Source organism: Schistocerca americana, chromosome 4 (assembly GCF_021461395.2).
Source record: "Schistocerca americana isolate TAMUIC-IGC-003095 chromosome 4, iqSchAmer2.1, whole genome shotgun sequence".
Classification (NCBI taxonomy): domain Eukaryota; kingdom Metazoa; phylum Arthropoda; class Insecta; order Orthoptera; family Acrididae; genus Schistocerca; species Schistocerca americana.
The window spans coordinates 86,227,185-86,251,900 of record NC_060122.1 but is presented as its reverse complement, the minus strand read 5'-3'; positions in this window follow the sequence as shown (position 1 = coordinate 86,251,900).

Below are 24,716 nucleotides of genomic sequence, written 5' to 3'. Positions count from 1 at the left end.
ATGGAGACGAGGAATTTGGCTACCATAAGAGAGTCATAGTACTCCTGCCTGCTGCTCCCACATTTCTAAGCCCTTTCTCTCTATCATTTCTTGCTATGGCCTGTCCTACGGACCCGATGTGCTACTATATGCCCACGTTAGCGTCGTCACTGTTACTCCCTCTACGAGTCTTTCAAATTACCAAATGTACCTCGTCGGATGACGAGGCATTTGCCTACCTTTAGAGAGTCGTAGTTACTGCAGCCAGCTGCTCCCCCTTCTTTGAATCTTTCCTCTCTTTAATTCGTACTGTGGTTAGTCCTGCAGAAGCGATATGCCACCACCTGTCCATGTTACCGTTGTCTGAGTTACTTCAACGACGATATCCTCGAGTTTTCAAATAAATTTCGCCTAGTGACGAGGCATTTGGCTACCTTAAGAGAGTTATAGTTGCTGCTGCCACCTGCTCGACGTTCATTGTATCTTTCCTTTCTTTACTTATTACTGTGGTCAGTCCTGCAGAAGCGATATGCCACCACCTGTCCATGTTACCGTTGTCTGAGTTACTTCAACGACGATTTCCTCGAGTTTTCAAATAAATTTCGCCGAGTGACGAGGCGTTTGGCTACCTTAAGAGAGTCATAGTTACTGCTGCCAGCTGCTCGACGTACTTTGTATCTTTCCACTCTTTAATTATTACTGTGGTCAGTCCTGCAGGAGCAATATGCCACTACACGTAAACCTTAACGTTGTCCGAGCTACCTTAACGAAGATATCCTCGAGTTGTCAAAACAAAATATCACATGGTGACGAGGCATTTGGCTACCTTAAGGGAGTCTTAGTAATCCTGCCTGCTGCTCCATCTTTTCTAAGCCCTTTCTCTCTATCACTCTTGCTGTGGCCTGTCTTACGGACCCGATGTGCCAATATATGCCCACGTTAACGTCGTCACTGTTACTCCCACTACGAGTCTCTCGAGTTACCAAATGTACCTCGTCGGATGACGAGGCATTTGGCTACCTTAAGAGAGTCATAGTTACTGGAGCCAGCTGCTCCCCCTTCTTTGATTCTTTCCTATCTTTAATTCGTACTGTGGTTAGTCCTGCAGAAGCGATATGCCACCACCTGTCCATGTTACCGTTGTCTGAGTTACTTCAACGACGATTTCCTCGAGTTTTCAAATAAATTTCGCGAGTGACGAGGCGTTTGGCTACCTTAAGAGAGTCATAGTTACAGCTGCCAGCTGCTCGACGTACTTTGTATCTTTCCACTCTTTAATTATTACTGTGGTCAGTCCTGCAGGAGCAATATGCCACTACATGTAAACCTTAACGTTGTCCGAACTACCTTAACGAAGATATCCTCGAGTTTTCAAAAAAAAATTTCACATGGTGACGAGGAATTTCGCTACCATAAGAGAGTCATAGTACTCCTGCCTGCTTCTCCCACTTTTCTAAGCCCTTTCTCTCTATCATTTCTTGCTATGGCCTGTCCTACGGACCCGATGTGCCACTATATGCCCACGTTAACGTCGTCACTGTTACTCCCTCTACGAGTCTCTCGAGTTAGCAAATGTACGTAGCCGGATGACGAGGCATTTGGCTGCGTTAAGAGAGTCATAGTTACTGGAGCCAGCTGCACCCCCTTCTTTGAATCTTTCCTCTCTTTAATTCGAACTGTGGTTAGTCCTGCAGAAGCGATATGCCACCACCTGTCCATGTTACCGTTGTCTGAGTTACTTCAACGACGATTTCCTCGAGTTTTCAAATAAATTTCGCCGAGTGACGAGGCGTTTGGCTACCTTAAGAGAGTCATAGTTACAGCTGCCAGCTGCTCGACGTACTTTGTATCTTTCCACTCTTTAATTATTACTGTGGTCAGTCCTGCAGGAGCAATATGCCACTACATGTAAACCTTAACGTTGTCCGAGCTACCTTAACGAAGATATCCTCGAGTTTTCAAAAAAAATATCACATGGAGACGAGGAATTTGGCTACCATAAGAGAGTCATAGTACTCCTGCCTGCTGCTCCCACATTTCTAAGCCCTTTCTCTCTATCATTTCTTGCTATGGCCTGTCCTACGGACCCGATGTGCTACTATATGCCCACGTTAGCGTCGTCACTGTTACTCCCTCTACGAGTCTTTCAAATTACCAAATGTACCTCGTCGGATGACGAGGCATTTGCCTACCTTTAGAGAGTCGTAGTTACTGCAGCCAGCTGCTCCCCCTTCTTTGAATCTTTCCTCTCTTTAATTCGTACTGTGGTTAGTCCTGCAGAAGCGATATGCCACCACCTGTCCATGTTACCGTTGTCTGAGTTACTTCAACGACGATATCCTCGAGTTTTCAAATAAATTTCGCCTAGTGACGAGGCATTTGGCTACCTTAAGAGAGTTATAGTTGCTGCTGCCACCTGCTCGACGTTCATTGTATCTTTCCTTTCTTTACTCATTCCTGTGGTCAGTCCTGCAGAAGCGATATGCCACCACCTGTCCATGTTACCGTTGTCTGAGTTACTTCAACGACGATTTCCTCGAGTTTTCAAATAAATTTCACCGAGTGACGAGGCGTTTGGCTACCTTAAGAGAGTCATAGTTACTGCTGCCAGCTGCTCGACGTACTTTGTATCTTTCCACTCTTTAATTATTACTGTGGTCAGTCCTGCAGGAGCAATATGCCACTACATGTAAACCTTAACGTTGTCCGAGCTACCTTAACGAAGATATACTCGAGTTGTCAAAAAAAAATATCACATGGTGACGAGGCATTTGGCTACCTTAAGAGAGTTATAGTTACTGCTGCCACCTGCTCGACGTTCATTGTTTCTTTCCATTCTTTACTTATTACTGTGGTCAGTCCTGCAGGAGCAATACGCCACTACATGTAAACCTTAACGTTGTCTGAGCTACCTTAACGAAGATATCCTCGAGTTTTCAAAAAAAAATTTCACATGGTGACGAGGAATTTCGCTACCATAAGAGAGTCATAGTACTCCTGCCTGCTGCTCCCACTTTTCTAAGCCCTTTTTCTCTATCATTTCTTGCTATGGCCTGTCCTACTGACCCGATGTGCCACTATATGCCCACGTTAACGTCGTCACTGTTACTCCCACTACGAGTCTCTCGAGTTAGCAAATGTACGTAGCCGGATGACGAGGCATTTGGCTACCTTAAGAGAGTCATAGTTACTGCAGCCAGCTGCTCCCCCTTCTTTGAATCTTTCCTCTCTTTAATTCGTACTGTGGTTAGTCCTGCAGAAGCGATATTCCACCACCTGTCCATGTTACCGTTGTCTGAGTTACTTCAACGACGATTTCCTCGAGTTTTCAAATAAATTTCGCCAAGTGACGAGGCGTTTGGCTACCTTAAGAGAGTCATAGTTACTGCTGCCAGCTGCTGGACGTACTTTGTATCTTTCCACTGTTTAATTATTACTGTGGTCAGTCCTGCACGAGCAATATGCCACTACATGTAAACCTTATAGTTGTCCGAGCTACCTTAACGAAGATATCCTCGAGTTTTCAAAAAAAATATCACATGGAGACGAGGAATTTCGCTACCATAAGAGAGTCATAGTACTCCTGCCTGCTGCTCCCACATTTCTAAGCCCTTTCTCTCTATCATTTCTTGCTATGGCCTGTCCTACGGACCCGATGTGCTACTATATGCCCACGTTAGCGTCGTCACTGTTACTCCCAGTACGAGTCTTTCAAATTACCAAATGTACCTCGTCGGATGACGAGGCATTTGCCTACCTTTAGAGAGTCGTAGTTACTGCAGCCAGCTGCTCCCCCTTCTTTGAATCTTTCCTCTCTTTAATTCGTACTGTGGTTAGTCCTGCAGAAGCGATATGCCACCACCTGTCCATGTTACCGTTGTCTGAGTTACTTCAACGACGATATCCTCGAGTTTTCAAATAAATTTCGCCTAGTGACGAGGCATTTGGCTACCTTAAGAGAGTTATAGTTACTGCTGCCACCTGCTCGACGTTCATTGTTTCTTTCCATTCTTTAATTATTACTGTGGTCAGTCCTGCAGGAGCAATATGCCACTACATGTAAACCTTAACGTTGTCTGAGCTACCTTAACGAAGATATCCTCGAGTTTTCAAAAAAAAATTTCACATGGTGACGAGGAATTTCGCTACCATAAGAGAGTCATAGTACTCCTGCCTGCTGCTCCCACTTTTCTAAGCCCTTTTTCTCTATCATTTCTTGCTATGGCCTGTCCTACTGACCCGATGTGCCACTATATGCCCACGTTAACGTCGTCACTGTTACTCCCACTACGAGTCTCTCGAGTTAGCAAATGTACGTAGCCGGATGACGAGGCATTTGGCTACCTTAAGAGAGTCATAGTTACTGAAGCCAGCTGCTCCCCCTTCTTTGAATCTTTCCTCTCTTTAATTCGTACTGTGGTTAGTCCTGCAGAAGCGATATGCCACCACCTGTCCATGTTACCGTTGTCTGTGTTACTTCAACGACGATTTCCTCGAGTTTTCAAATAAATTTCGCCGAGTGACGAGGCGTTTGGCTACCTTAAGAGAGTCATAGTTACTGCTGCCAGCTGCTCGACGTACTTTGTATCTTTCCATTCTTTAATTATTACTGTGGTCAGTCCTGCACGAGCAATATGCCACTACATGTAAACCTTAACGTTGTCCGAGCTACCTTAACGAAGATATCCTCGAGTTTTCAAAAAAAATATCACATGGAGACGAGGAATTTCGCTACCATAAGAGAGTCATAGTACTCCTGCCTGCTGCTCCCACATTTCTAAGCCCTTTCTCTCTATCATTTCTTGCTATGGCCTGTCCTACGGACCCGATGTGCTACTATATGCCCACGTTAGCGTCGTCACTGTTACTCCCAGTACGAGTCTTTCAAATTACCAAATGTACCTCGTCGGATGACGAGGCATTTGCCTACCTTTAGAGAGTCGTAGTTACTGCAGCCAGCTGCTCCCCCTTCTTTGAATCTTTCCTCTCTTTAATTCGTACTGTGGTTAGTCCTGCAGAAGCGATATGCCACCACCTGTCCATGTTACCGTTGTCTGAGTTACTTCTACGACGATATCCTCGAGTTTTCAAATAAATTTCGCCTAGTGACGAGGCATTTGGCTACCTTAAGAGAGTTATAGTTACTGCTGCCACCTGCTCGACGTTCATTGTATCTTTCCTTTCTTTACTTATTACTGTGGTCAGTCCTGCAGAAGCGATATGCCACCACCTGTCCATGTTACCGTTGTCTGAGTTACTTCAACGACGATTTCCTCGAGTTTTCAAATAAATTTCGCCGAGTGACGAGGCGTTTGGCTACCTTAAGAGAGTCATAGTTACTGCTGCCAGCTGCTCGACGTACTTTGTATCTTTCCACTCTTTAATTATTACTGTGGTCAGTCCTGCAGGAGCAATATGCCACTACACGTAAACCTTAACGTTGTCCGAGCTACCTTAACGAAGATATCCTCGAGTTGTCAAAACAAAATATCACATGGTGACGAGGCATTTGGCTACCTTAAGGGAGTCTTAGTAATCCTGCCTGCTGCTCCATCTTTTCTAAGCCCTTTCTCTCTATCACTCTTGCTGTGGCCTGTCTTACGGACCCGATGTGCCACTATATGCCCACGTTAACGTCGTCACTGTTACTCCCACTACGAGTCTCTCGAGTTACCAAATGTACCTCGTCGGATGACGAGGCATTTGGCTACCTTAAGAGAGTCATAGTTACTGGAGCCAGCTGCTCCCCCTTCTTTGATTCTTTCCTATCTTTAATTCGTACTGTGGTTAGTCCTGCAGAAGCGATATGCCACCACCTGTCCATGTTACCGTTGTCTGAGTTACTTCAACGACGATTTCCTCGAGTTTTCAAATAAATTTCGCGAGTGACGAGGCGTTTGGCTACCTTAAGAGAGTCATAGTTACAGCTGCCAGCTGCTCGACGTACTTTGTATCTTTCCACTCTTTAATTATTACTGTGGTCAGTCCTGCAGGAGCAATATGCCACTACATGTAAACCTTAACGTTGTCCGAACTACCTTAACGAAGATATCCTCGAGTTTTCAAAAAAAAATTTCACATGGTGACGAGGAATTTCGCTACCATAAGAGAGTCATAGTACTCCTGCCTGCTTCTCCCACTTTTCTAAGCCCTTTCTCTCTATCATTTCTTGCTATGGCCTGTCCTACGGACCCGATGTGCCACTATATGCCCACGTTAACGTCGTCACTGTTACTCCCACTACGAGTCTCTCGAGTTAGCAAATGTACGTAGCCGGATGACGAGGCATTTGGCTGCGTTAAGAGAGTCATAGTTACTGGAGCCAGCTGCACCCCCTTCTTTGAATCTTTCCTCTCTTTAATTCGAACTGTGGTTAGTCCTGCAGAAGCGATATGCCACCACCTGTCCATGTTACCGTTGTCTGAGTTACTTCAACGACGATTTCCTCGAGTTTTCAAATAAATTTCGCCGAGTGACGAGGCGTTTGGCTACCTTAAGAGAGTCATAGTTACAGCTGCCAGCTGCTCGACGTACTTTGTATCTTTCCACTCTTTAATTATTACTGTGGTCAGTCCTGCAGGAGCAATATGCCACTACATGTAAACCTTAACGTTGTCCGAGCTACCTTAACGAAGATATCCTCGAGTTTTCAAAAAAAATATCACATGGAGACGAGGAATTTGGCTACCATAAGAGAGTCATAGTACTCCTGCCTGCTGCTCCCACATTTCTAAGCCCTTTCTCTCTATCATTTCTTGCTATGGCCTGTCCTACGGACCCGATGTGCTACTATATGCCCACGTTAGCGTCGTCACTGTTACTCCCTCTACGAGTCTTTCAAATTACCAAATGTACCTCGTCGAATGACGAGGCATTTGCCTACCTTTAGAGAGTCGTAGTTACTGCAGCCAGCTGCTCCCCCTTCTTTGAATCTTTCCTCTCTTTAATTCGTACTGTGGTTAGTCCTGCAGAAGCGATATGCCACCACCTGTCCATGTTACCGTTGTCTGAGTTACTTCAACGACGATATCCTCGAGTTTTCAAATAAATTTCGCCTAGTGACGAGGCATTTGGCTACCTTAAGAGAGTTATAGTTGCTGCTGCCACCTGCTCGACGTTCATTGTATCTTTCCTTTCTTTACTTATTCCTGTGGTCAGTCCTGCAGAAGCGATATGCCACCACCTGTCCATGTTACCGTTGTCTGAGTTACTTCAACGACGATTTCCTCGAGTTTTCAAATAAATTTCACCGAGTGACGAGGCGTTTGGCTACCTTAAGAGAGTCATAGTTACTGCTGCCAGCTGCTCGACGTACTTTGTATCTTTCCACTCTTTAATTATTACTGTGGTCAGTCCTGCAGGAGCAATATGCCACTACATGTAAACCTTAACGTTGTCCGAGCTACCTTAACGAAGATATACTCGAGTTGTCAAAAAAAAATATCACATGGTGACGAGGCATTTGGCTACCTTAAGAGAGTCATAGTAATCCTGCCTGCTGCTCCATCTATTCTAAGCCCTTTCTCTCCATCATTCTTGCTATGGCCTGTCCTACGGACCCGATGTGCCACTATATGCCCACGTTAACGTCGTCACTGTTACTCCCACTACGAGTCTCTCGAGTTAGCAAATGTACGTAGCCGGATGACGAGGCATTTGGCTACCTTAAGAGAGTCATAATTACTGGAGCCAGCTGCTCCCCCTTCTTTGAATCTTTCCTCTCTTTAATTCGTACTGTGGTTAGTCCTACAGAAGCGATATGCCACCACCTGTCCATGTTACCGTTGTCTGAGTTACTTCAACGACGATTTCCTCGAGTTTTCAAATAAATTTCGCGAGTGACGAGGCGTTTGGCTACCTTAAGAGAGTCATAGTTACAGCTGCCAGCTGCTCGACGTACTTTGTATCTTTCCACTCTTTAATTATTACTGTGGTCAGTCCTGCAGGAGCAATATGCCACTACATGTAAACCTTAACGTTGTCCGAGCTACCTTGACGAAGATATCCTCGAGTTTTCAAAAAAAAATTTCACATGGTGACGAGGAATTTCGCTACCATAAGAGAGTCATAGTACTCCTGCCTGCTGCTCCCACTTTTCTAATCCCTTTCTCTCTATCATTTCTTGCTATGGCCTGTCCTACGGACCCGATGTGCCACTATATGCCCACGTTAACGTCGTCACTGTTACTCCCACTACGAGTCTCTCGAGTTAGCAAATGTACGTAGCCGGATGACGAGGCATTTGGCTACCTTAAGAGAGTCATAGTTACTGGAGCCAGCTGCACCCCCTTCTTTGAATCTTTCCTCTCTTTAATTCGAACTGTGGTTAGTCCTGCAGAAGCGATATGCCACCACCTGTCCATGTTACCGTTGTCTGAGTTACTTCAACGACGATTTCCTCGAGTTTTCAAATAAATTTCGCCGAGTGACGAGGCGTTTGGCTACCTTAAGAGAGTCATAGTTACAGCTGCCAGCTGCTCGACGTACTTTGTATCTTTCCACTCTTTAATTATTACTGTGGTCAGTCCTGCAGGAGCAATATGCCACTACATGTAAACCTTAACGTTGTCCGAGCTACCTTAACGAGATATCCTCGAGTTTTCAAAAAAAATATCACATGGTGACGAGGCATTTGGCTACCTTAACAGAGTCATAGTAATCCTGCCTGCTGCTCCATCTTTTCTAAGCCCTTTCTCTCCATCATTCTTGCTATGGCCTGTCCTACGGACCCGATGTGATACTATATGCCCACGTTAACGTCGTCACTGTTACTCCCACTACGAGTCTCTCGAGTTAGCAAATGTACGTAGCCGGATGACGAGGCATTTGGCTACCTTAAGAGAGTCATAGTTACTGGAGCCAGCTGCTCCCCCTTCTTTGAATCTTTCCTCTCTTTAATTCGTACTGTGGTTAGTCCTGCAGAAGCGATATGCCACCACCTGTCCATGTTACCGTTGTCTGAGTTACTTCAACTACGATATCCTCGAGTTTTCAAATAAATTTCGCCTAGTGACGAGGCATTTGGCTACCTTAAGAGAGTTATAGTTACTGCTGCCACCTGCTCGACGTTCATTGTATCTTTCCTTTCTTTACTTATTACTGTGGTCAGTCCTGCAGAAGCGATATGCCACCACCTGTCCATGTTACCGTTGTCTGAGTTACTTCAACGACGATTTCCTCGAGTTTTCAAATAAATTTCACCGAGTGACGAGGCGTTTGGCTACCTTAAGAGAGTCATAGTTACTGCTGCCAGCTGCTCGACGTACTTTGTATCTTTCCACTCTTTAATTATTACTGTGGTCAGTCCTGCAGGAGCAATATGCCACTACATGTAAACCTTAACGTTGTCCGAGCTACCTTAACGAAGATATCCTCGAGTTGTCAAAAAAAAATATCACATGGTGACGAGGCATTTGGCTACCTTAAGAGAGTCATAGTAATCCTGCCTGCTGCTCCATCTATTCTAAGCCCTTTCTCTCCATCATTCTTGCTATGGCCTGTCCTACGGACCCGATGTGCCACTATATGCCCACGTTATCGTCGTCACTGTTACTCCCACTACGAGTCTCTCGAGTTAGCAAATGTACGTAGCCGGATGACGAGGCATTTGGCTACCTTAAGAGAGTCATAATTACTGGAGCCAGCTGCTCCCCCTTCATTGAATCTTTCCTCTCTTTAATTCGTACTGTGGTTAGTCCTACAGAAGCGATATGCCACCACCTGTCCATGTTACCGTTGTCTGAGTTACTTCAACGACGATTTCCTCGAGTTTTCAAATAAATTTCGCGAGTGACGAGGCGTTTGGCTACCTTAAGAGAGTCATAGTTACAGCTGCCAGCTGCTCGACGTACTTTGTATCTTTCCACTCTTTAATTATTACTGTGGTCAGTCCTCCAGGAGCAATATGCCACTACATGTAAACCTTAACGTTGTCCGAGCTACCTTAACGAAGATATCCTCGAGTTTTCAAAAAAAAATTTCACATGGTGACGAGGAATTTCGCTACCATAAGTGAGTCATAGTACTCCTGCCTGCTGCTCCCACTTTCCTAAGCCCTTTCTCTCTATCATTTCTTGCTATGGCCTGTCCTACGGACCCGATGTGCCACTATATGCCCACGTTAACGTCGTCACTGTTACTCCCACTACGAGTCTCTCGAGTTAGCAAATGTACGTAGCCGGATGACGAGGCATTTGGCTACCTTAAGAGAGTCATAGTTACTGGAGCCAGCTGCACCCCCTTCTTTGAATCTTTCCTCTCTTTAATTCGAACTGTGGTTAGTCCTGCAGAAGCGATATGCCACCACCTGTCCATGTTACCGTTGTCTGAGTTACTTCAACGACGATTTCCTCGAGATTTCAAATAAATTTCGCCGAGTGACGAGGCGTTTGGCTACCTTAAGAGAGTCATAGTTACAGCTGCCAGCTGCTCGACGTACTTTGTATCTTTCCACTCTTTAATTATTACTGTGGTCAGTCCTGCAGGAGCAATATGCCACTACATGTAAACCTTAACGTTGTCCGAGCTACCTTAACGAGATATCCTCGAGTTTTCAAAAAAAATATCACATGGTGACGAGGCATTTGGCTACCTTAACAGAGTCATAGTAATCCTGCCTGCTGCTCCATCTTTTCTAAGCCCTTTCTCTCCATCATTCTTGCTATGGCCTGTCCTACGGACCCGATGTGATACTATATGCCCACGTTAACGTCGTCACTGTTACTCCCACTATGGGTCTCTCGAGTTAGCAAATGTACGTAGCCGGATGACGAGGCATTTGGCTACCTTAAGAGAGTCATAGTAACTGGAGCCAGCTGCTCCCCCTTCTTTGAATCTTTCCTCTCTTTAATTCGTACTGTGGTTAGTCCTGCAGAAGCGATATGCCACCACCTGTCCATGTTACCGTTGTCTGAGTTACTTCAACTACGATATCCTCGAGTTTTCAAATAAATTTCGCCTAGTGACGAGGCATTTGGCTACCTTAAGAGAGTTATAGTTACTGCTGCCACCTGCTCGACGTTCATTGTATCTTTCCTTTCTTTACTTATTACTGTGGTCAGTCCTGCAGAAGCGATATGCCACCACCTGTCCATGTTACCGTTGTCTGAGTTACTTCAACGACGATTTCCTCGAGTTTTCAAATAAATTTCACCGAGTGACGAGGCGTTTGGCTACCTTAAGAGAGTCATAGTTACTGCTGCCAGCTGCTCGACGTACTTTGTATCTTTCCACTCTTTAATTATTACTGTGGTCAGTCCTGCAGGAGCAATATGCCACTACATGTAAACCTTAACGTTGTCCGAGCTACCTTAACGAAGATATCCTCGAGTTGTCAAAAAAAAATATCACATGGTGACGAGGCATTTGGCTACCTTAAGAGAGTCATAGTAATCCTGCCTGCTGCTCCATCTATTCTAAGCCCTTTCTCTCCATCATTCTTGCTATGGCCTGTCCTACGGACCCGATGTGCCACTATATGCCCACGTTAACGTCGTCACTGTTACTCCCACTACGAGTCTCTCGAGTTAGCAAATGTACGTAGCCGGATGACGAGGCATTTGGCTATCTTAAGAGAGTCATAGTTACTGGAGCCAGCTGCTCCCCCTTCTTTGAATCTTTCCTCTCTTTAATTCGTACTGTGGTTAGTCCTGCAGAAGCGATGTGCCACCACCTGTCCATGTTACCGTTGTCTGAGTTACTTCAACGACGATTTCCTCGAGTTTTCAAATAAATTTCGCCGAGTGACGAGGCGTTTGGCTACCTTAAGGGAGTCATAGTTACTGCTGCCAGCTGCTCGACGTACTTTGTATCTTTCCACTCTGTAATTATTACTGTGGTCAGTCGTGCACGAGCAATATGCCACTACACGTAAACCTTAACGTTGTCCGAGCTACCTTAACGAAGATATCCTCGAGTTTTCAAAAAAAATATCACATGGAGACGAGGAATTTGGCTACCATAAGAGAGTCATAGTACTCCTGCCTGCTGCTCCCACATTTCTAAGCCCTTTCTCTCTATCATTTCTTGCTATGGCCTGTCCTACGGACCCGATGTGCTACTATATGCCCACGTTAACGTCGTCACTGTTACTCCCACTACGAGTCTCTCGAGTTAGCAAATGTACGTAGCCGGATGACGAGGCATTTGGCTACCTTAAGAGAGTCATAGTTACTGGAGCCAGCTGCTCCCCCTTCTTTGAATCTTTCCTCTCTTTAATTCGTACTGTGGTTAGTCCTGCAGAAGCGATGTGCCACCACCTGTCCATGTTACCGTTGTCTGAGTTACTTCAACGACGATTTCCTCGAGTTTTCAAATAAATTTCGCCGAGTGACGAGGCGTTTGGCTACCTTAAGAGAGTCATAGTTACTGCTGCCAGCTGCTCGACGTACTTTGTATCTTTCCACTCTTTAATTATTACTGTGGTCAGTCGTGCACGAGCAATATGCCACTACACGTAAACCTTAACGTTGTCCGAGCTACCTTAACGAAGATATCCTCGAGTTTTCAAAAAAAATATCACATGGAGACGAGGAATTTGGCTACCATAAGAGAGTCGTAGTACTCCTGCCTGCTGCTCCCACATTTCTAAGCCCTTTCTCTCTATCATTTCTTGCTATGGCCTGTCCTACGGACCCGATGTGCTACTATATGCCCACGTTAGCGTCGTCACTGTTACTCCCACTACGAGTCTTTCAAATTACCAAATGTACCTCGTCGGATGACGAGGCATTTGCCTACCTTTAGAGAGTCGTAGTTACTGCAGCCAGCTGCTCCCCCTTCTTTGAATCTTTCCTCTCTTTAATTCGTACTGTGGTTAGTCCTGCAGAAGCGATATGCCACCACCTGTCCATGTTACCGTTGTCTGAGTTACTTCAACGACGATTTCCTCGAGTTTTCAAATAAATTTCACCGAGTGACAAGGCGTTTGGCTACCTTAAGAGAGTCATAGTTACTGCTGCCAGCTGCTCGACGTACTTTGTATCTTTCAACTCTTTAATTATTACTGTGGTCAGTCCTGCAGGAGCAATATGCCACTACATGTAAACCTTAACGTTGTCCGAGCTACCTTAACGAAGATATCCTCGAGTTGTCAAAAAAAAATATCACATGGTGACGAGGCATTTGGCTACCTTAAGAGAGTTATAGTTACTGCTGCCACCTGCTCGACGTTCATTGTATCTTTCCTTTCTTTAATTATTACAGTGGTCCGTCCTGCAGGAGCAATATGCCACTACATGTAAACCTTAACGTTGTCTGAGCTACCTTAACGAAGATATCCTCGAGTTTTCAAAAAAAAATTTCAAATGGTGACCAGGAATTTCGCTACCATAAGAGAGTCATAGTACTCCTGCCTGCTGCTCCCACTTTTCTAAGCCCTTTCTCTCTATCATCTCTTGGTATGGCCTGTCCTACGGACCCGATGTGCCACTATATGCCCACATTAACGTCGTCACTGTTACTCCCACTACGAGTCTCTCGAGTTAGCAAACGTACGTAGCCGGATGACGAGGCATTTGGCTACCTTAAGAGAGTCATAGTTACTGGAGCCAGCTGCTCCCCCTTCTTTGAATCTTTCCTCTCTTTAATTCGTACTGTGGTTAGTCCTGCAGAAGCGATGTGCCACCACCTGTCCATGTTACCGTTGTCTGAGTTACTTCAACGACGATTTCCTCGAGTTTTCAAATAAATTTCGCCGAGTGACGAGGCGTTTGGCTACCTTAAGGGAGTCATAGTTACTGCTGCCAGCTGCTCGACGTACTTTGTATCTTTCCACTCTGTAATTATTACTGTGGTCAGTCGTGCACGAGCAATATGCCACTACACGTAAACCTTAACGTTGTCCGAGCTACCTTAACGAAGATATCCTCGAGTTTTCAAAAAAAATATCACATGGAGACGAGGAATTTGGCTACCATAAGAGAGTCATAGTACTCCTGCCTGCTGCTCCCACATTTCTAAGCCCTTTCTCTCTATCATTTCTTGCTATGGCCTGTCCTACGGACCCGATGTGCTACTATATGCCCACGTTAACGTCGTCACTGTTACTCCCACTACGAGTCTCTCGAGTTAGCAAATGTACGTAGCCGGATGACGAGGCATTTGGCTACCTTAAGAGAGTCATAGTTACTGGAGCCAGCTGCTCCCCCTTCTTTGAATCTTTCCTCTCTTTAATTCGTACTGTGGTTAGTCCTGCAGAAGCGATGTGCCACCACCTGTCCATGTTACCGTTGTCTGAGTTACTTCAACGACGATTTCCTCGAGTTTTCAAATAAATTTCGCCGAGTGACGAGGCGTTTGGCTACCTTAAGAGAGTCATAGTTACTGCTGCCAGCTGCTCGACGTACTTTGTATCTTTCCACTCTTTAATTATTACTGTGGTCAGTCGTGCACGAGCAATATGCCACTACACGTAAACCTTAACGTTGTCCGAGCTACCTTAACGAAGATATCCTCGAGTTTTCAAAAAAAATATCACATGGAGACGAGGAATTTGGCTACCATAAGAGAGTCGTAGTACTCCTGCCTGCTGCTCCCACATTTCTAAGCCCTTTCTCTCTATCATTTCTTGCTATGGCCTGTCCTACGGACCCGATGTGCTACTATATGCCCACGTTAGCGTCGTCACTGTTACTCCCACTACGAGTCTTTCAAATTACCAAATGTACCTCGTCGGATGACGAGGCATTTGCCTACCTTTAGAGAGTCGTAGTTACTGCAGCCAGCTGCTCCCCCTTCTTTGAATCTTTCCTCTCTTTAATTCGTACTGTGGTTAGTCCTGCAGAAGCGATATGCCACCACCTGTCCATGTTACCGTTGTCTGAGTTACTTCAACGACGATTTCCTCGAGTTTTCAAATAAATTTCACCGAGTGACAAGGCGTTTGGCTACCTTAAGAGAGTCATAGTTACTGCTGCCAGCTGCTCGACGTACTTTGTATCTTTCAACTCTTTAATTATTACTGTGGTCAGTCCTGCAGGAGCAATATGCCACTACATGTAAACCTTAACGTTGTCCGAGCTACCTTAACGAAGATATCCTCGAGTTGTCAAAAAAAAATATCACATGGTGACGAGGCATTTGGCTACCTTAAGAGAGTTATAGTTACTGCTGCCACCTGCTCGACGTTCATTGTATCTTTCCTTTCTTTAATTATTACAGTGGTCCGTCCTGCAGGAGCAATATGCCACTACATGTAAACCTTAACGTTGTCTGAGCTACCTTAACGAAGATATCCTCGAGTTTTCAAAAAAAAATTTCAAATGGTGACCAGGAATTTCGCTACCATAAGAGAGTCATAGTACTCCTGCCTGCTGCTCCCACTTTTCTAAGCCCTTTCTCTCTATCATCTCTTGGTATGGCCTGTCCTACGGACCCGATGTGCCACTATATGCCCACATTAACGTCGTCACTGTTACTCCCACTACGAGTCTCTCGAGTTAGCAAACGTACGTAGCCGGATGACGAGGCATTTGGCTACCTTAAGAGAGTCATAGTTACTGGAGCCAGCTGCTCCCCCTTCTTTGAATCTTTCCTCTCTTTAATTTGTACTGTGGTTAGCCCTACAGAAGCGATATGCCACCACCTGTCCATGTTACCGTTGTCTGAGTTACTTCAACGACGATATCCTCGAGTTTTCAAATAAATTTCGCCGAGTGACGAGGCATTTGGCTACCTTAAGAGAGTTATAGTTACTGCTGCCACCTGCTCGACGTTCATTGTATCTTTCCTTTCTTTAATTATTACTGTGGTCAGTCCTGCAGGAGCAATATGCCACTACATGTAAAACGTAACGTTGTCCGAGCTACCTTAACGAAGATATCCTCGAGTTGTCAAAAAAAAATATCACATGGTGACGAGGCATTTGGCTACCTTAAGAGAGTCATAGTAATCCTGCCTGCTGCTCCATCTATTCTAAGCCCTTGCTCTCCATCATTCTTGCTATGGCCTGTCCTACGGACCCGATGTGCCACTATATGCCCACGTTAACGTCGTCACTGTTACTCCCACTACGAGTCTCTCGAGTTAGCAAATCTACGTAGCCGGATGACGAGGCATTTGGCTACCTTAAGAGAGTCATAGTTACTGGAGCCAGCTGCTCCCCCTTCTTTGAATCTTTCCTCTCTTTAATTCGTACTGTGGTTAGTCCTACAGAAGCGATATGCCACCACCTGTCCATGTTACCGTTGTCTGAGTTACTTCAACGACGATATCCTCGAGTTTTCAAATAAATTTCGCCAAGTGACGAGGCATTTGGCTACCTTAAGGGAGTTATAGTTACTGCTGCCACCTGCTCGACGTTCATTGTATCTTTCCTTTCTTTAATTATTACTGTGGTCAGTCCTGCAGGAGCAATATGCCGCTACATGTAAACCTTAACGTTGTCCGAGCTACCTTAACGAAGATATCCTCGAGTTGTCAAAAAAAAATATCACATGGTGACGAGGCATTTGGCTACCTTAAGAGAGTCATAGTAATCCTGCCTGCTGCTCCATCTATTCTAAGCCCTTTCTCTCCATCATTCTTGCTATGGCCTGTCCTACGGAACCGATGTGCCACTATATGCCCACGTTAACGTCGTCACTGTTACTCCCACTACGAGTCTCTCGAGTTAGCAAATGTACGTAGCCGGATGACGAGGCATTTGGCTACCTTAAGAGAGTCATAGTTACTGGAGCCAGCTGCTCCCCCTTCTTTGAATCTTTCCTCTCTTTAATTCGTACTGTGGTTAGTCCTGCAGAAGCGATGTGCCACCACCTGTCCATGTTACCGTTGTCTGAGTTACTTCAACGACGATTTCCTCGAGTTTTCAAATAAATTTCGCCGAGTGACGAGGCGTTTGGCTACCTTAAGAGAGTCATAGTTACTGCTGCCAGCTGCTCGACGTACTTTGTATCTTTCCACTCTTTAATTATTACTGTGGTCAGTCGTGCACGAGCAATATGCCACTACACGTAAACCTTAACGTTGTCCGAGCTACCTTAACGAAGATATCCTCGAGTTTTCAAAAAAAATATCACATGGAGACGAGGAATTTGGCTACCATAAGAGAGTCATAGTACTCCTGCCTGCTGCTCCCACATTTCTAAGCCCTTTCTCTCTATCATTTCTTGCTATGGCCTGTCCTACGGACCCGATGTGCTACTATATGCCCACGTTAGCGTCGTCACTGTTACTCCCACTACGAGTCTTTCAAATTACCAAATGTACCTCGTCGGATGACGAGGCATTTGCCTACCTTTAGAGAGTCGTAGTTACTGCAGCCAGCTGCTCCCCCTTCTTTGAATCTTTCCTCTCTTTAATTCGTACTGTGGTTAGTCCTGCAGAAGCGATATGCCACCACCTGTCCATGTTACCGTTGTCTGAGTTACTTCAACGACGATTTCCTCGAGTTTTCAAATAAATTTCACCGAGTGACGAGGCGTTTGGCTACCTTAAGAGAGTCATAGTTACTGCTGCCAGCTGCTCGACGTACTTTGTATCTTTCCACTCTTTAATTATTACTGTGGTCAGTCCTGCAGGAGCAATATGCCACTACATGTAAACCTTAACGTTGTCCGAGCTACCTTAACGAAGATATCCTCGAGTTGTCAAAAAAAAATATCACATGGTGACGAGGCATTTGGCTACCTTAAGAGAGTCATAGTAATCCTGCCTGCTGCTCCATCTATTCTAAGCCCTTTCTCTCCATCATTCTTGCTATGGCCTGTCCTACGGACCCGATGTGCCACTATATGCCCACGTTAACGTCGTCACTGTTACTCCCACTACGAGTCTCTCGAGTTAGCAAATGTACGTAGCCGGATGACGAGGCATTTGGCTACCTTAAGAGGGTCATAATTACTGGAGCCAGCTGCTCCCCCTTCTTTGAATCTTTCCTCTCTTTAATTCGTACTGTGGTTAGTCCTACAGAAGGGATATGCCACCACCTGTCCATGTTACCGTTGTCTGAGTTACTTCAACGACGATATCCTCGAGTTTTCAAATAAATTTCGGCGAGTGACGAGGCATTTGGCTACCTTAAGAGAGTTATAGTTACTGCTGCCACCTGCTCGACGTTCATTGTATCTTTCCTTTCTTTAATTATTACTGTGGTCCGTCCTGCAGGAGCAATATGCCACTACATGTAAACCTTAACGTTGTCCGAGCTACCTTAACGAAGATATCCTCGAGTTTTCAAAAAAAATATCACATGGTGACGAGGCATTTGGCTACCTTAAGAGAGTCATAGTAATCCTGCCTGCTGCTCCATCTTTTCTAAGCCCTTTCTCTCCATCATTCTTGCTATGGCCTGTCCTACGGACCCGATGTGCCACTATATGCCCACGTTAACGTCGTCACTGTTACTCCCACTACGAGTCTCTCGAGTTAGCAAATGTACGTAGCCGGATGACGAGGCATTTGGCTACCTTAAGAGAGTCATAGTTACTGGAGCCAGCTGCTCCCCCTTCTTTGAATCTTTCCTCTCTTTAATTCGTACTGTGGTTAGTCCTGCAGAAGCGATGTGCCACCACCTGTCCATGTTACCGTTGTCTGAGTTACTTCAACGACGATTTCCTCGAGTTTTCAAATAAATTTCGCCGAGTGTCGAGGCGTTTGGCTACCTTAAGAGAGTCATAGTTACTGCTGCCAGCTGCTCGACGTACTTTGTATCTTTCCACTCTTTAATTATTACTGTGGTCAGTCGTGCACGAGCAATATGCCACTACACGTAAACCTTAACGTTGTCCGAGCTACCTTAACGAAGATATCCTCGAGTTTTCAAAAAAAATATCACATGGAGACGAGGAATTTGGCTACCATAAGAGAGTCATAGAACTCCTGCCTGCTGCTCCGGCATTTCTAAGCCCTTTCTCTCTATCATTTCTTGCTATGGCCTGTCCTACGGACCCGATGTGCTACTATATGCCCACGTTAGCGTCGTCACTGTTACTCCCACTACGAGTCTTTCAAATTACCAAATGTACCTCGTCGGATGACGAGGCATTTGCCTACATTTAGAGAGTCGTAGTTACTGCAGCCAGCTGCTCCCCCTTCTTTGAATCTTTCCTCTCTTTAATTCGTACTGTGGTTAGTCCTGCAGAAGCGATATGCCACCACCTGTCCATGTTACCGTTGTCTGAGTTACTTCAACGACGATATCCTCGAGTTTTCAAATAAATTTCGCCGAGTGACGAGGCATTTGGCTACCTTAAGAGAGTTATAGTTACTGCTGCCACCTGCTCGACGTTCATTGTATCTTTCCTTTCTTTAATTATTACTGTGGTCAGTCCTGCAGGAGCAATATGCCACTACATGTAAAACGTAACGTTGTCCGAGCTACCTTAACGAAGATATCCTCGAGTTGTCAAAAAAAAATATCACATGGTGACGAGGCATTTGGCTACCTTAAGAGAGTCATAGTAATCCTGCCTGCTGCTCCATCTATTCTAAGCCCTTTCTCTCCATCATTCTTGCTATGGCCTGTCCTACGGACCCGATGTGCCATTATATGCTCACGTTAACGTCGTCACTGTTACTCCCACTACGAGTCTCTCGAGTTAGCAAATCTACGTAGCCGGATGACGAGGCATTTGGCTACCTTAAGAGAGTCATAGTTACTGGAGCCACCTGCTCCCCCTTCTTTGAACCTTACCTCTCTTTAATTCGTACTGTGGTTAGTCCTGCAGAAGCGATGCGCCACCACCTGTCCATGTTACCGTTGTCTGAGTTACTTCAACGACGATTTCCTCGAGTTTTCAAATAAATTTCGCCGAGTGACGAGGCGTTTGGCTACCTTAAGAGAGTCATAGTTACTGCTGCCAGCTGCTCGACGTACTTTGTATCTTTCCACTCTTTAATTATTACTGTGGTCAGTCGTGCACGAGCAATATGCCACTACACGTAAACCTTAACGTTGTCCGAGCTACCTTAACGAAGATATCCTCGAGTTTTCAAAAAAAATATCACATGGAGCCGAGGAATTTGGCTACCATAAGAGAGTCATAGTACTCCTGCCTGCTGCTCCCACATTTCTAAGCCCTTTCTCTCTATCATTTCTTGCTATGGCCTGTCCTACGGACCCGATGTGCTACTATATGCCCACGTTAGCGTCGTCACTGTTACTCCCACTACGAGTCTTTCAAATTACCAAATGTACCTCGTCGGATGACGAGGCATTTGCCTACCTTTAGAGAGTCGTAGTTACTGCAGCCAGCTGCTCCCCCTTCTTTGAATCTTTCCTCTCTTTAGTTCGTACTGTGGTTAGTTCTGCAGAAGCGATATGCCACCACCTGTCCATGTTACCGTTGTCTGAGTTACTTCAACGACGATTTCCTCGAGTTTTCAAATAAGTTTCACCGAGTGACGAGGCGTTTGGCTACCTTAAGAGAGTCATAGTTACTGCTGCCAGCAGCTCGACGTACTTTGTATCTTTCCACTGTTTAATTATTACTGTGGTCAGTCCTGCAGGAGCAATATGCCACTACATGTAAACCTTAACGTTGTCCGAGCTACCTTAACGAAGATATCCTCGAGTTGTCAAAAAAAAATATCACATGGTGACGAGGCATTTGGCCACCTTAAGAGAGTCATAGTAATCCTGCCTGCTGCTCCATCTATTCTAAGCCCTTTCTCTCCATCATTCTTGCTATGGCCTGTCCTACGGACCCGATGTGCCACTATATGCCCACGTTAACGTCGTCACTGTTACTCCCACTACGAGTCTCTCGAGTTAGCAAATGTACGTAGCCGGATGACGAGGCATTTGGCTACCTTAAGAGAGTCATAATTACTGGAGCCAGCTGCTCCCCCTTCTTTGAATCTTTCCTCTCTTTAATTCGTACTGTGGTTAGTCCTACAGAAGCGATATGCCACCACCTGTCCATGTTACCGTTGTCTGAGTTACTTCAACGACGATATCCTCGAGTTTTCAAATAAATTTCGGCGAGTGACGAGGCATTTGGCTACCTTAAGAGAGTTATAGTTACTGCTGCCACCTGCTCGACGTTCATTGTATCTTTCCTTTCTTTAATTATTACTGTGGTCCGTCCTGCAGGAGCAATATGCCACTACATGTAAACCTTAACGTTGTCCGAGCTACCTTAACGAAGATATCCTCGAGTTTTCAAAAAAAATATCACATGGTGACGAGGCATTTGGCTACCTTAAGAGAGTCATAGTAATCATGCCTGCTGCTCCATCTTTTCTAAGCCCTTTCTCTCCATCATTCTTGCTATGGCCTGTCCTACGGACCCGATGTGCCACTATATGCCCACGTTAACGTCGTCACTGTTACTCCCACTACGAGTCTCTCGAGTTAGCAAATGTACGTAGCCGGATGACGAGGCATTTGGCTACCTTAAGAGAGTCATAGTTACTGGAGCCAGCTGCTCCCCCTTCTTTGAATCTTTCCTCTCTTTAATTCGTACTGTGGTTAGTCCTGCAGAAGCGATGTGCCACCACCTGTCCATATTACCGTTGTCTGAGTTACTTCAACGACGATTTCCTCGAGTTTTCAAATAAATTTCGCCTAGTGACGAGTCATTTGGCTACCTTAAGAGAGTTATAGTTGCTGCTGCCACCTGCTCGACGTTCATTGTATGTTTCCTTTCTTTACTTATTACTGTGGTCAGTCCTGCAGAAGCGATATGCCACCACCTGTCCATGTTACCGTTGTCTGAGTTACTTCAACGACGATTTCCTCGAGTTTTCAAATAAATTTCACCGAGTGACGAGGCGTTTGGCTACCTTAAGAGAGTCATAATTACTGGAGCCAGCTGCTCCCCCTTCTTTGAATCTTTCCTCTCTTTAATTCGTACTGTGGTTAGTCCTACAGAAGCGATATGCCACCACCTGTCCATGTTACCGTTGTCTGAGTTACTTCAACGACGATATCCTCGAGTTTTCAAATAAATTTCGGCGAGTGACGAGGCATTTGGCTACCTTAAGAGAGTTATAGTTACTGCTGCCACCTGCTCGACGTTCATTGTATCTTTCCTTTCTTTAATTATTACTGTGGTCCGTCCTGCAGGAGCAATATGCCACTACATGTAAACCTTAACGTTGTCCGAGCTACCTTAACGAAGATATCCTCGAGTTTTCAAAAAAAATATCACATGGTGACGAGGCATTTGGCTACCTTAAGAGAGTCATAGTAATCATGCCTGCTGCTCCATCTTTTCTAAGCCCTTTCTCTCCATCATTCTTGCTATGGCCTGTCCTACGGACCCGATGTGCCACTATATGCCCACGTTAACGTCGTCACTGTTACTCCCACTACGAGTCTCTCGAGTTAGCAAATGTACGTAGCCGGATGACGAGGCATTTGGCTACCTTAAGAGAGTCATAGTTACTGGAGCCAGCTGCTCCCCCTTCTTTGAATCTTTCCTCTCTTTAATTTGTACTGTGGTTAGCCCTACAGAGGCGATATGCCACCACCTGTCCATGTTACCGTTGTCTGAGTTACTTCAACGACGATATCCTCGAGTTTTCAAATAAATTTCGCCGAGTGACGAGGCATTTGGCTACCTTAAGAGAGTTATAGTTACTGCTGCCACCTGCTCGACGTTCATTGTACCTTTCCTTTCTTTAATTATTACTGTGGTCAGTCCTGCAGGAGCAATATGCCACTACATGTAAAACGTAACGTTGTCCGAGCTACCTTAACGAAGATATCCTCGAGTTGTCAAAAAAAAATATCACATGGTTACGAGGCATTTGGCTACCTTAAGAGAGTCATAGTAATCCTGCCTGCTGCTCCATCTATTCTAAGCCCTTTCTCTCCATCATTCTTGCTATGGCCTGTCCTACGGACCCGATGTGCCACTATATGCCCACGTTAACGTCGTCACTGTTACTCCCACTACGAGTCTCTCGAGTTAGCAAATCTACGTAGCCGGATGACGAGGCATTTGGCTACCTTAAGAGAGTCATAGTTACTGGAGCCACCTGCTCCCCCTTCTTTGAATCTTTCCTCTCTTTAATTCGTACTGTGGTTAGTCCTACAGAAGCGATATGCCACCACCTGTCCATGTTACCGTTGTCTGAGTTACTTCAACGACGATATCCTCGAGTTTTCAAATAAATTTCGCCGAGTGACGAGGCATTTGACTACCTTAAGGGAGTTATAGTTACTGCTGCCACCTGCTCGACGTTCATTGTATCTTTCCTTTCTTTAATTATTACTGTGGTCAGTCCTGCAGGAGCAATATGCCGCTACATGTAAACATTAACGTTGTCCGAGCTACCTTAACGAAGTTATCCTCGAGTTGTCAAAAAAAAATATCACATGGTGACGAGGCATTTGGCTACCTTAAGAGAGTCATAGTAATCCTGCCTGCTGCTCCATCTATTCTAAGCCCTTTCTCTCCATCATTCTTGCTATGGCCTGTCCTACGGACCCGATGTGCCACTATATGCCCACGTTAACGTCGTCACTGTTACTCCCACTACGAGTCTCTCGAGTTAGCAAATGTACGTAGCCGGATGACGAGGCATTTGGCTACCTTAAGAGAGTCATAGTTACTGGAGCCAGCTGCTCCCCCTTCTTTGAATCTTTCCTCTCTTTAATTCGTACTGTGGTTAGTCCTGCAGAAGCGATGTGCCACCACCTGTCCATGTTACCGTTGTCTGAGTTACTTCAACGACGATTTCCTCGAGTTTTCAAATAAATTTCGCCGAGTGACGAGGCGTTTGGCTACCTTAAGAGAGTCATAGTTACTGCTGCCAGCTGCTCGACGTACTTTGTATCTTTCCACTCTTTAATTATTACTGTGGTCAGTCGTGCACGAGCAATATGCCACTACACGTAAACCTTAACGTTGTCCGAGCTACCTTAACGAAGATATCCTCGAGTTTTCAAAAAAAATATCACATGGAGACGAGGAATTTGGCTACCATAAGAGAGTCATAGTACTCCTGCCTGCTGCTCCCACATTTCTAGGCCCTTTCTCTCTATCATTTCTTGCTATGGCCTGTCCTATGGACCCGATGTGCTACTATATGCCCACGTTAACGTCGTCACTGTTACTCCCACTACGAGTCTTTCAAATTACCAAATGTACCTCGTCGGATGACGAGGCATTTGCCTACCTTTAGAGAGTCGTAGTTACTGCAGCCAGCTGCTCCCCCTTCTTTGAATCTTTCCTCTCTTTAGTTCGTACTGTGGTTAGTCCTGCAGAAGCGATATGCCACCACCTGTCCATGTTACCGTTGTCTGAGTTACTTCAACGACGATTTCCTCGAGTTTTCAAATAAATTTCACCGAGTGACGAGGCGTTTGGCTACGTTAAGAGAGTCATAGTTACTGCTGCCAGCTGCTCGACGTACTTTGTATCTTTCCACTGTTTAATTATTACTGTGGTCAGTCCTGCAGGAGCAATATGCCACTACATGTAAACCTTAACGTTGTCCGAGCTACCTTAACGAAGATATCCTCGAGTTGTCAAAAAAAAAATATCACATGGTGACGAGGCATTTGGCTACCTTAAGAGAGTCATAGTAATCCTGCCTGCTGCTCCATCTATTCTAAGCCCTTTCTCTCCATCATTCTTGCTATGGCCTGTCCTACGGACCCGATGTGCCACTATATGCCCACGTTAACGTCGTCACTGTTACTCCCACTACGAGTCTCTCGAGTTAGCAAATGTACGTAGCCGGATGACGAGGCATTTGGCTACCTTAAGAGAGTCATAATTACTGGAGCCAGCTGCTCCCCCTTCTTTGAATCTTTCCTCTCTTTAATTCGTACTGTGGTTAGT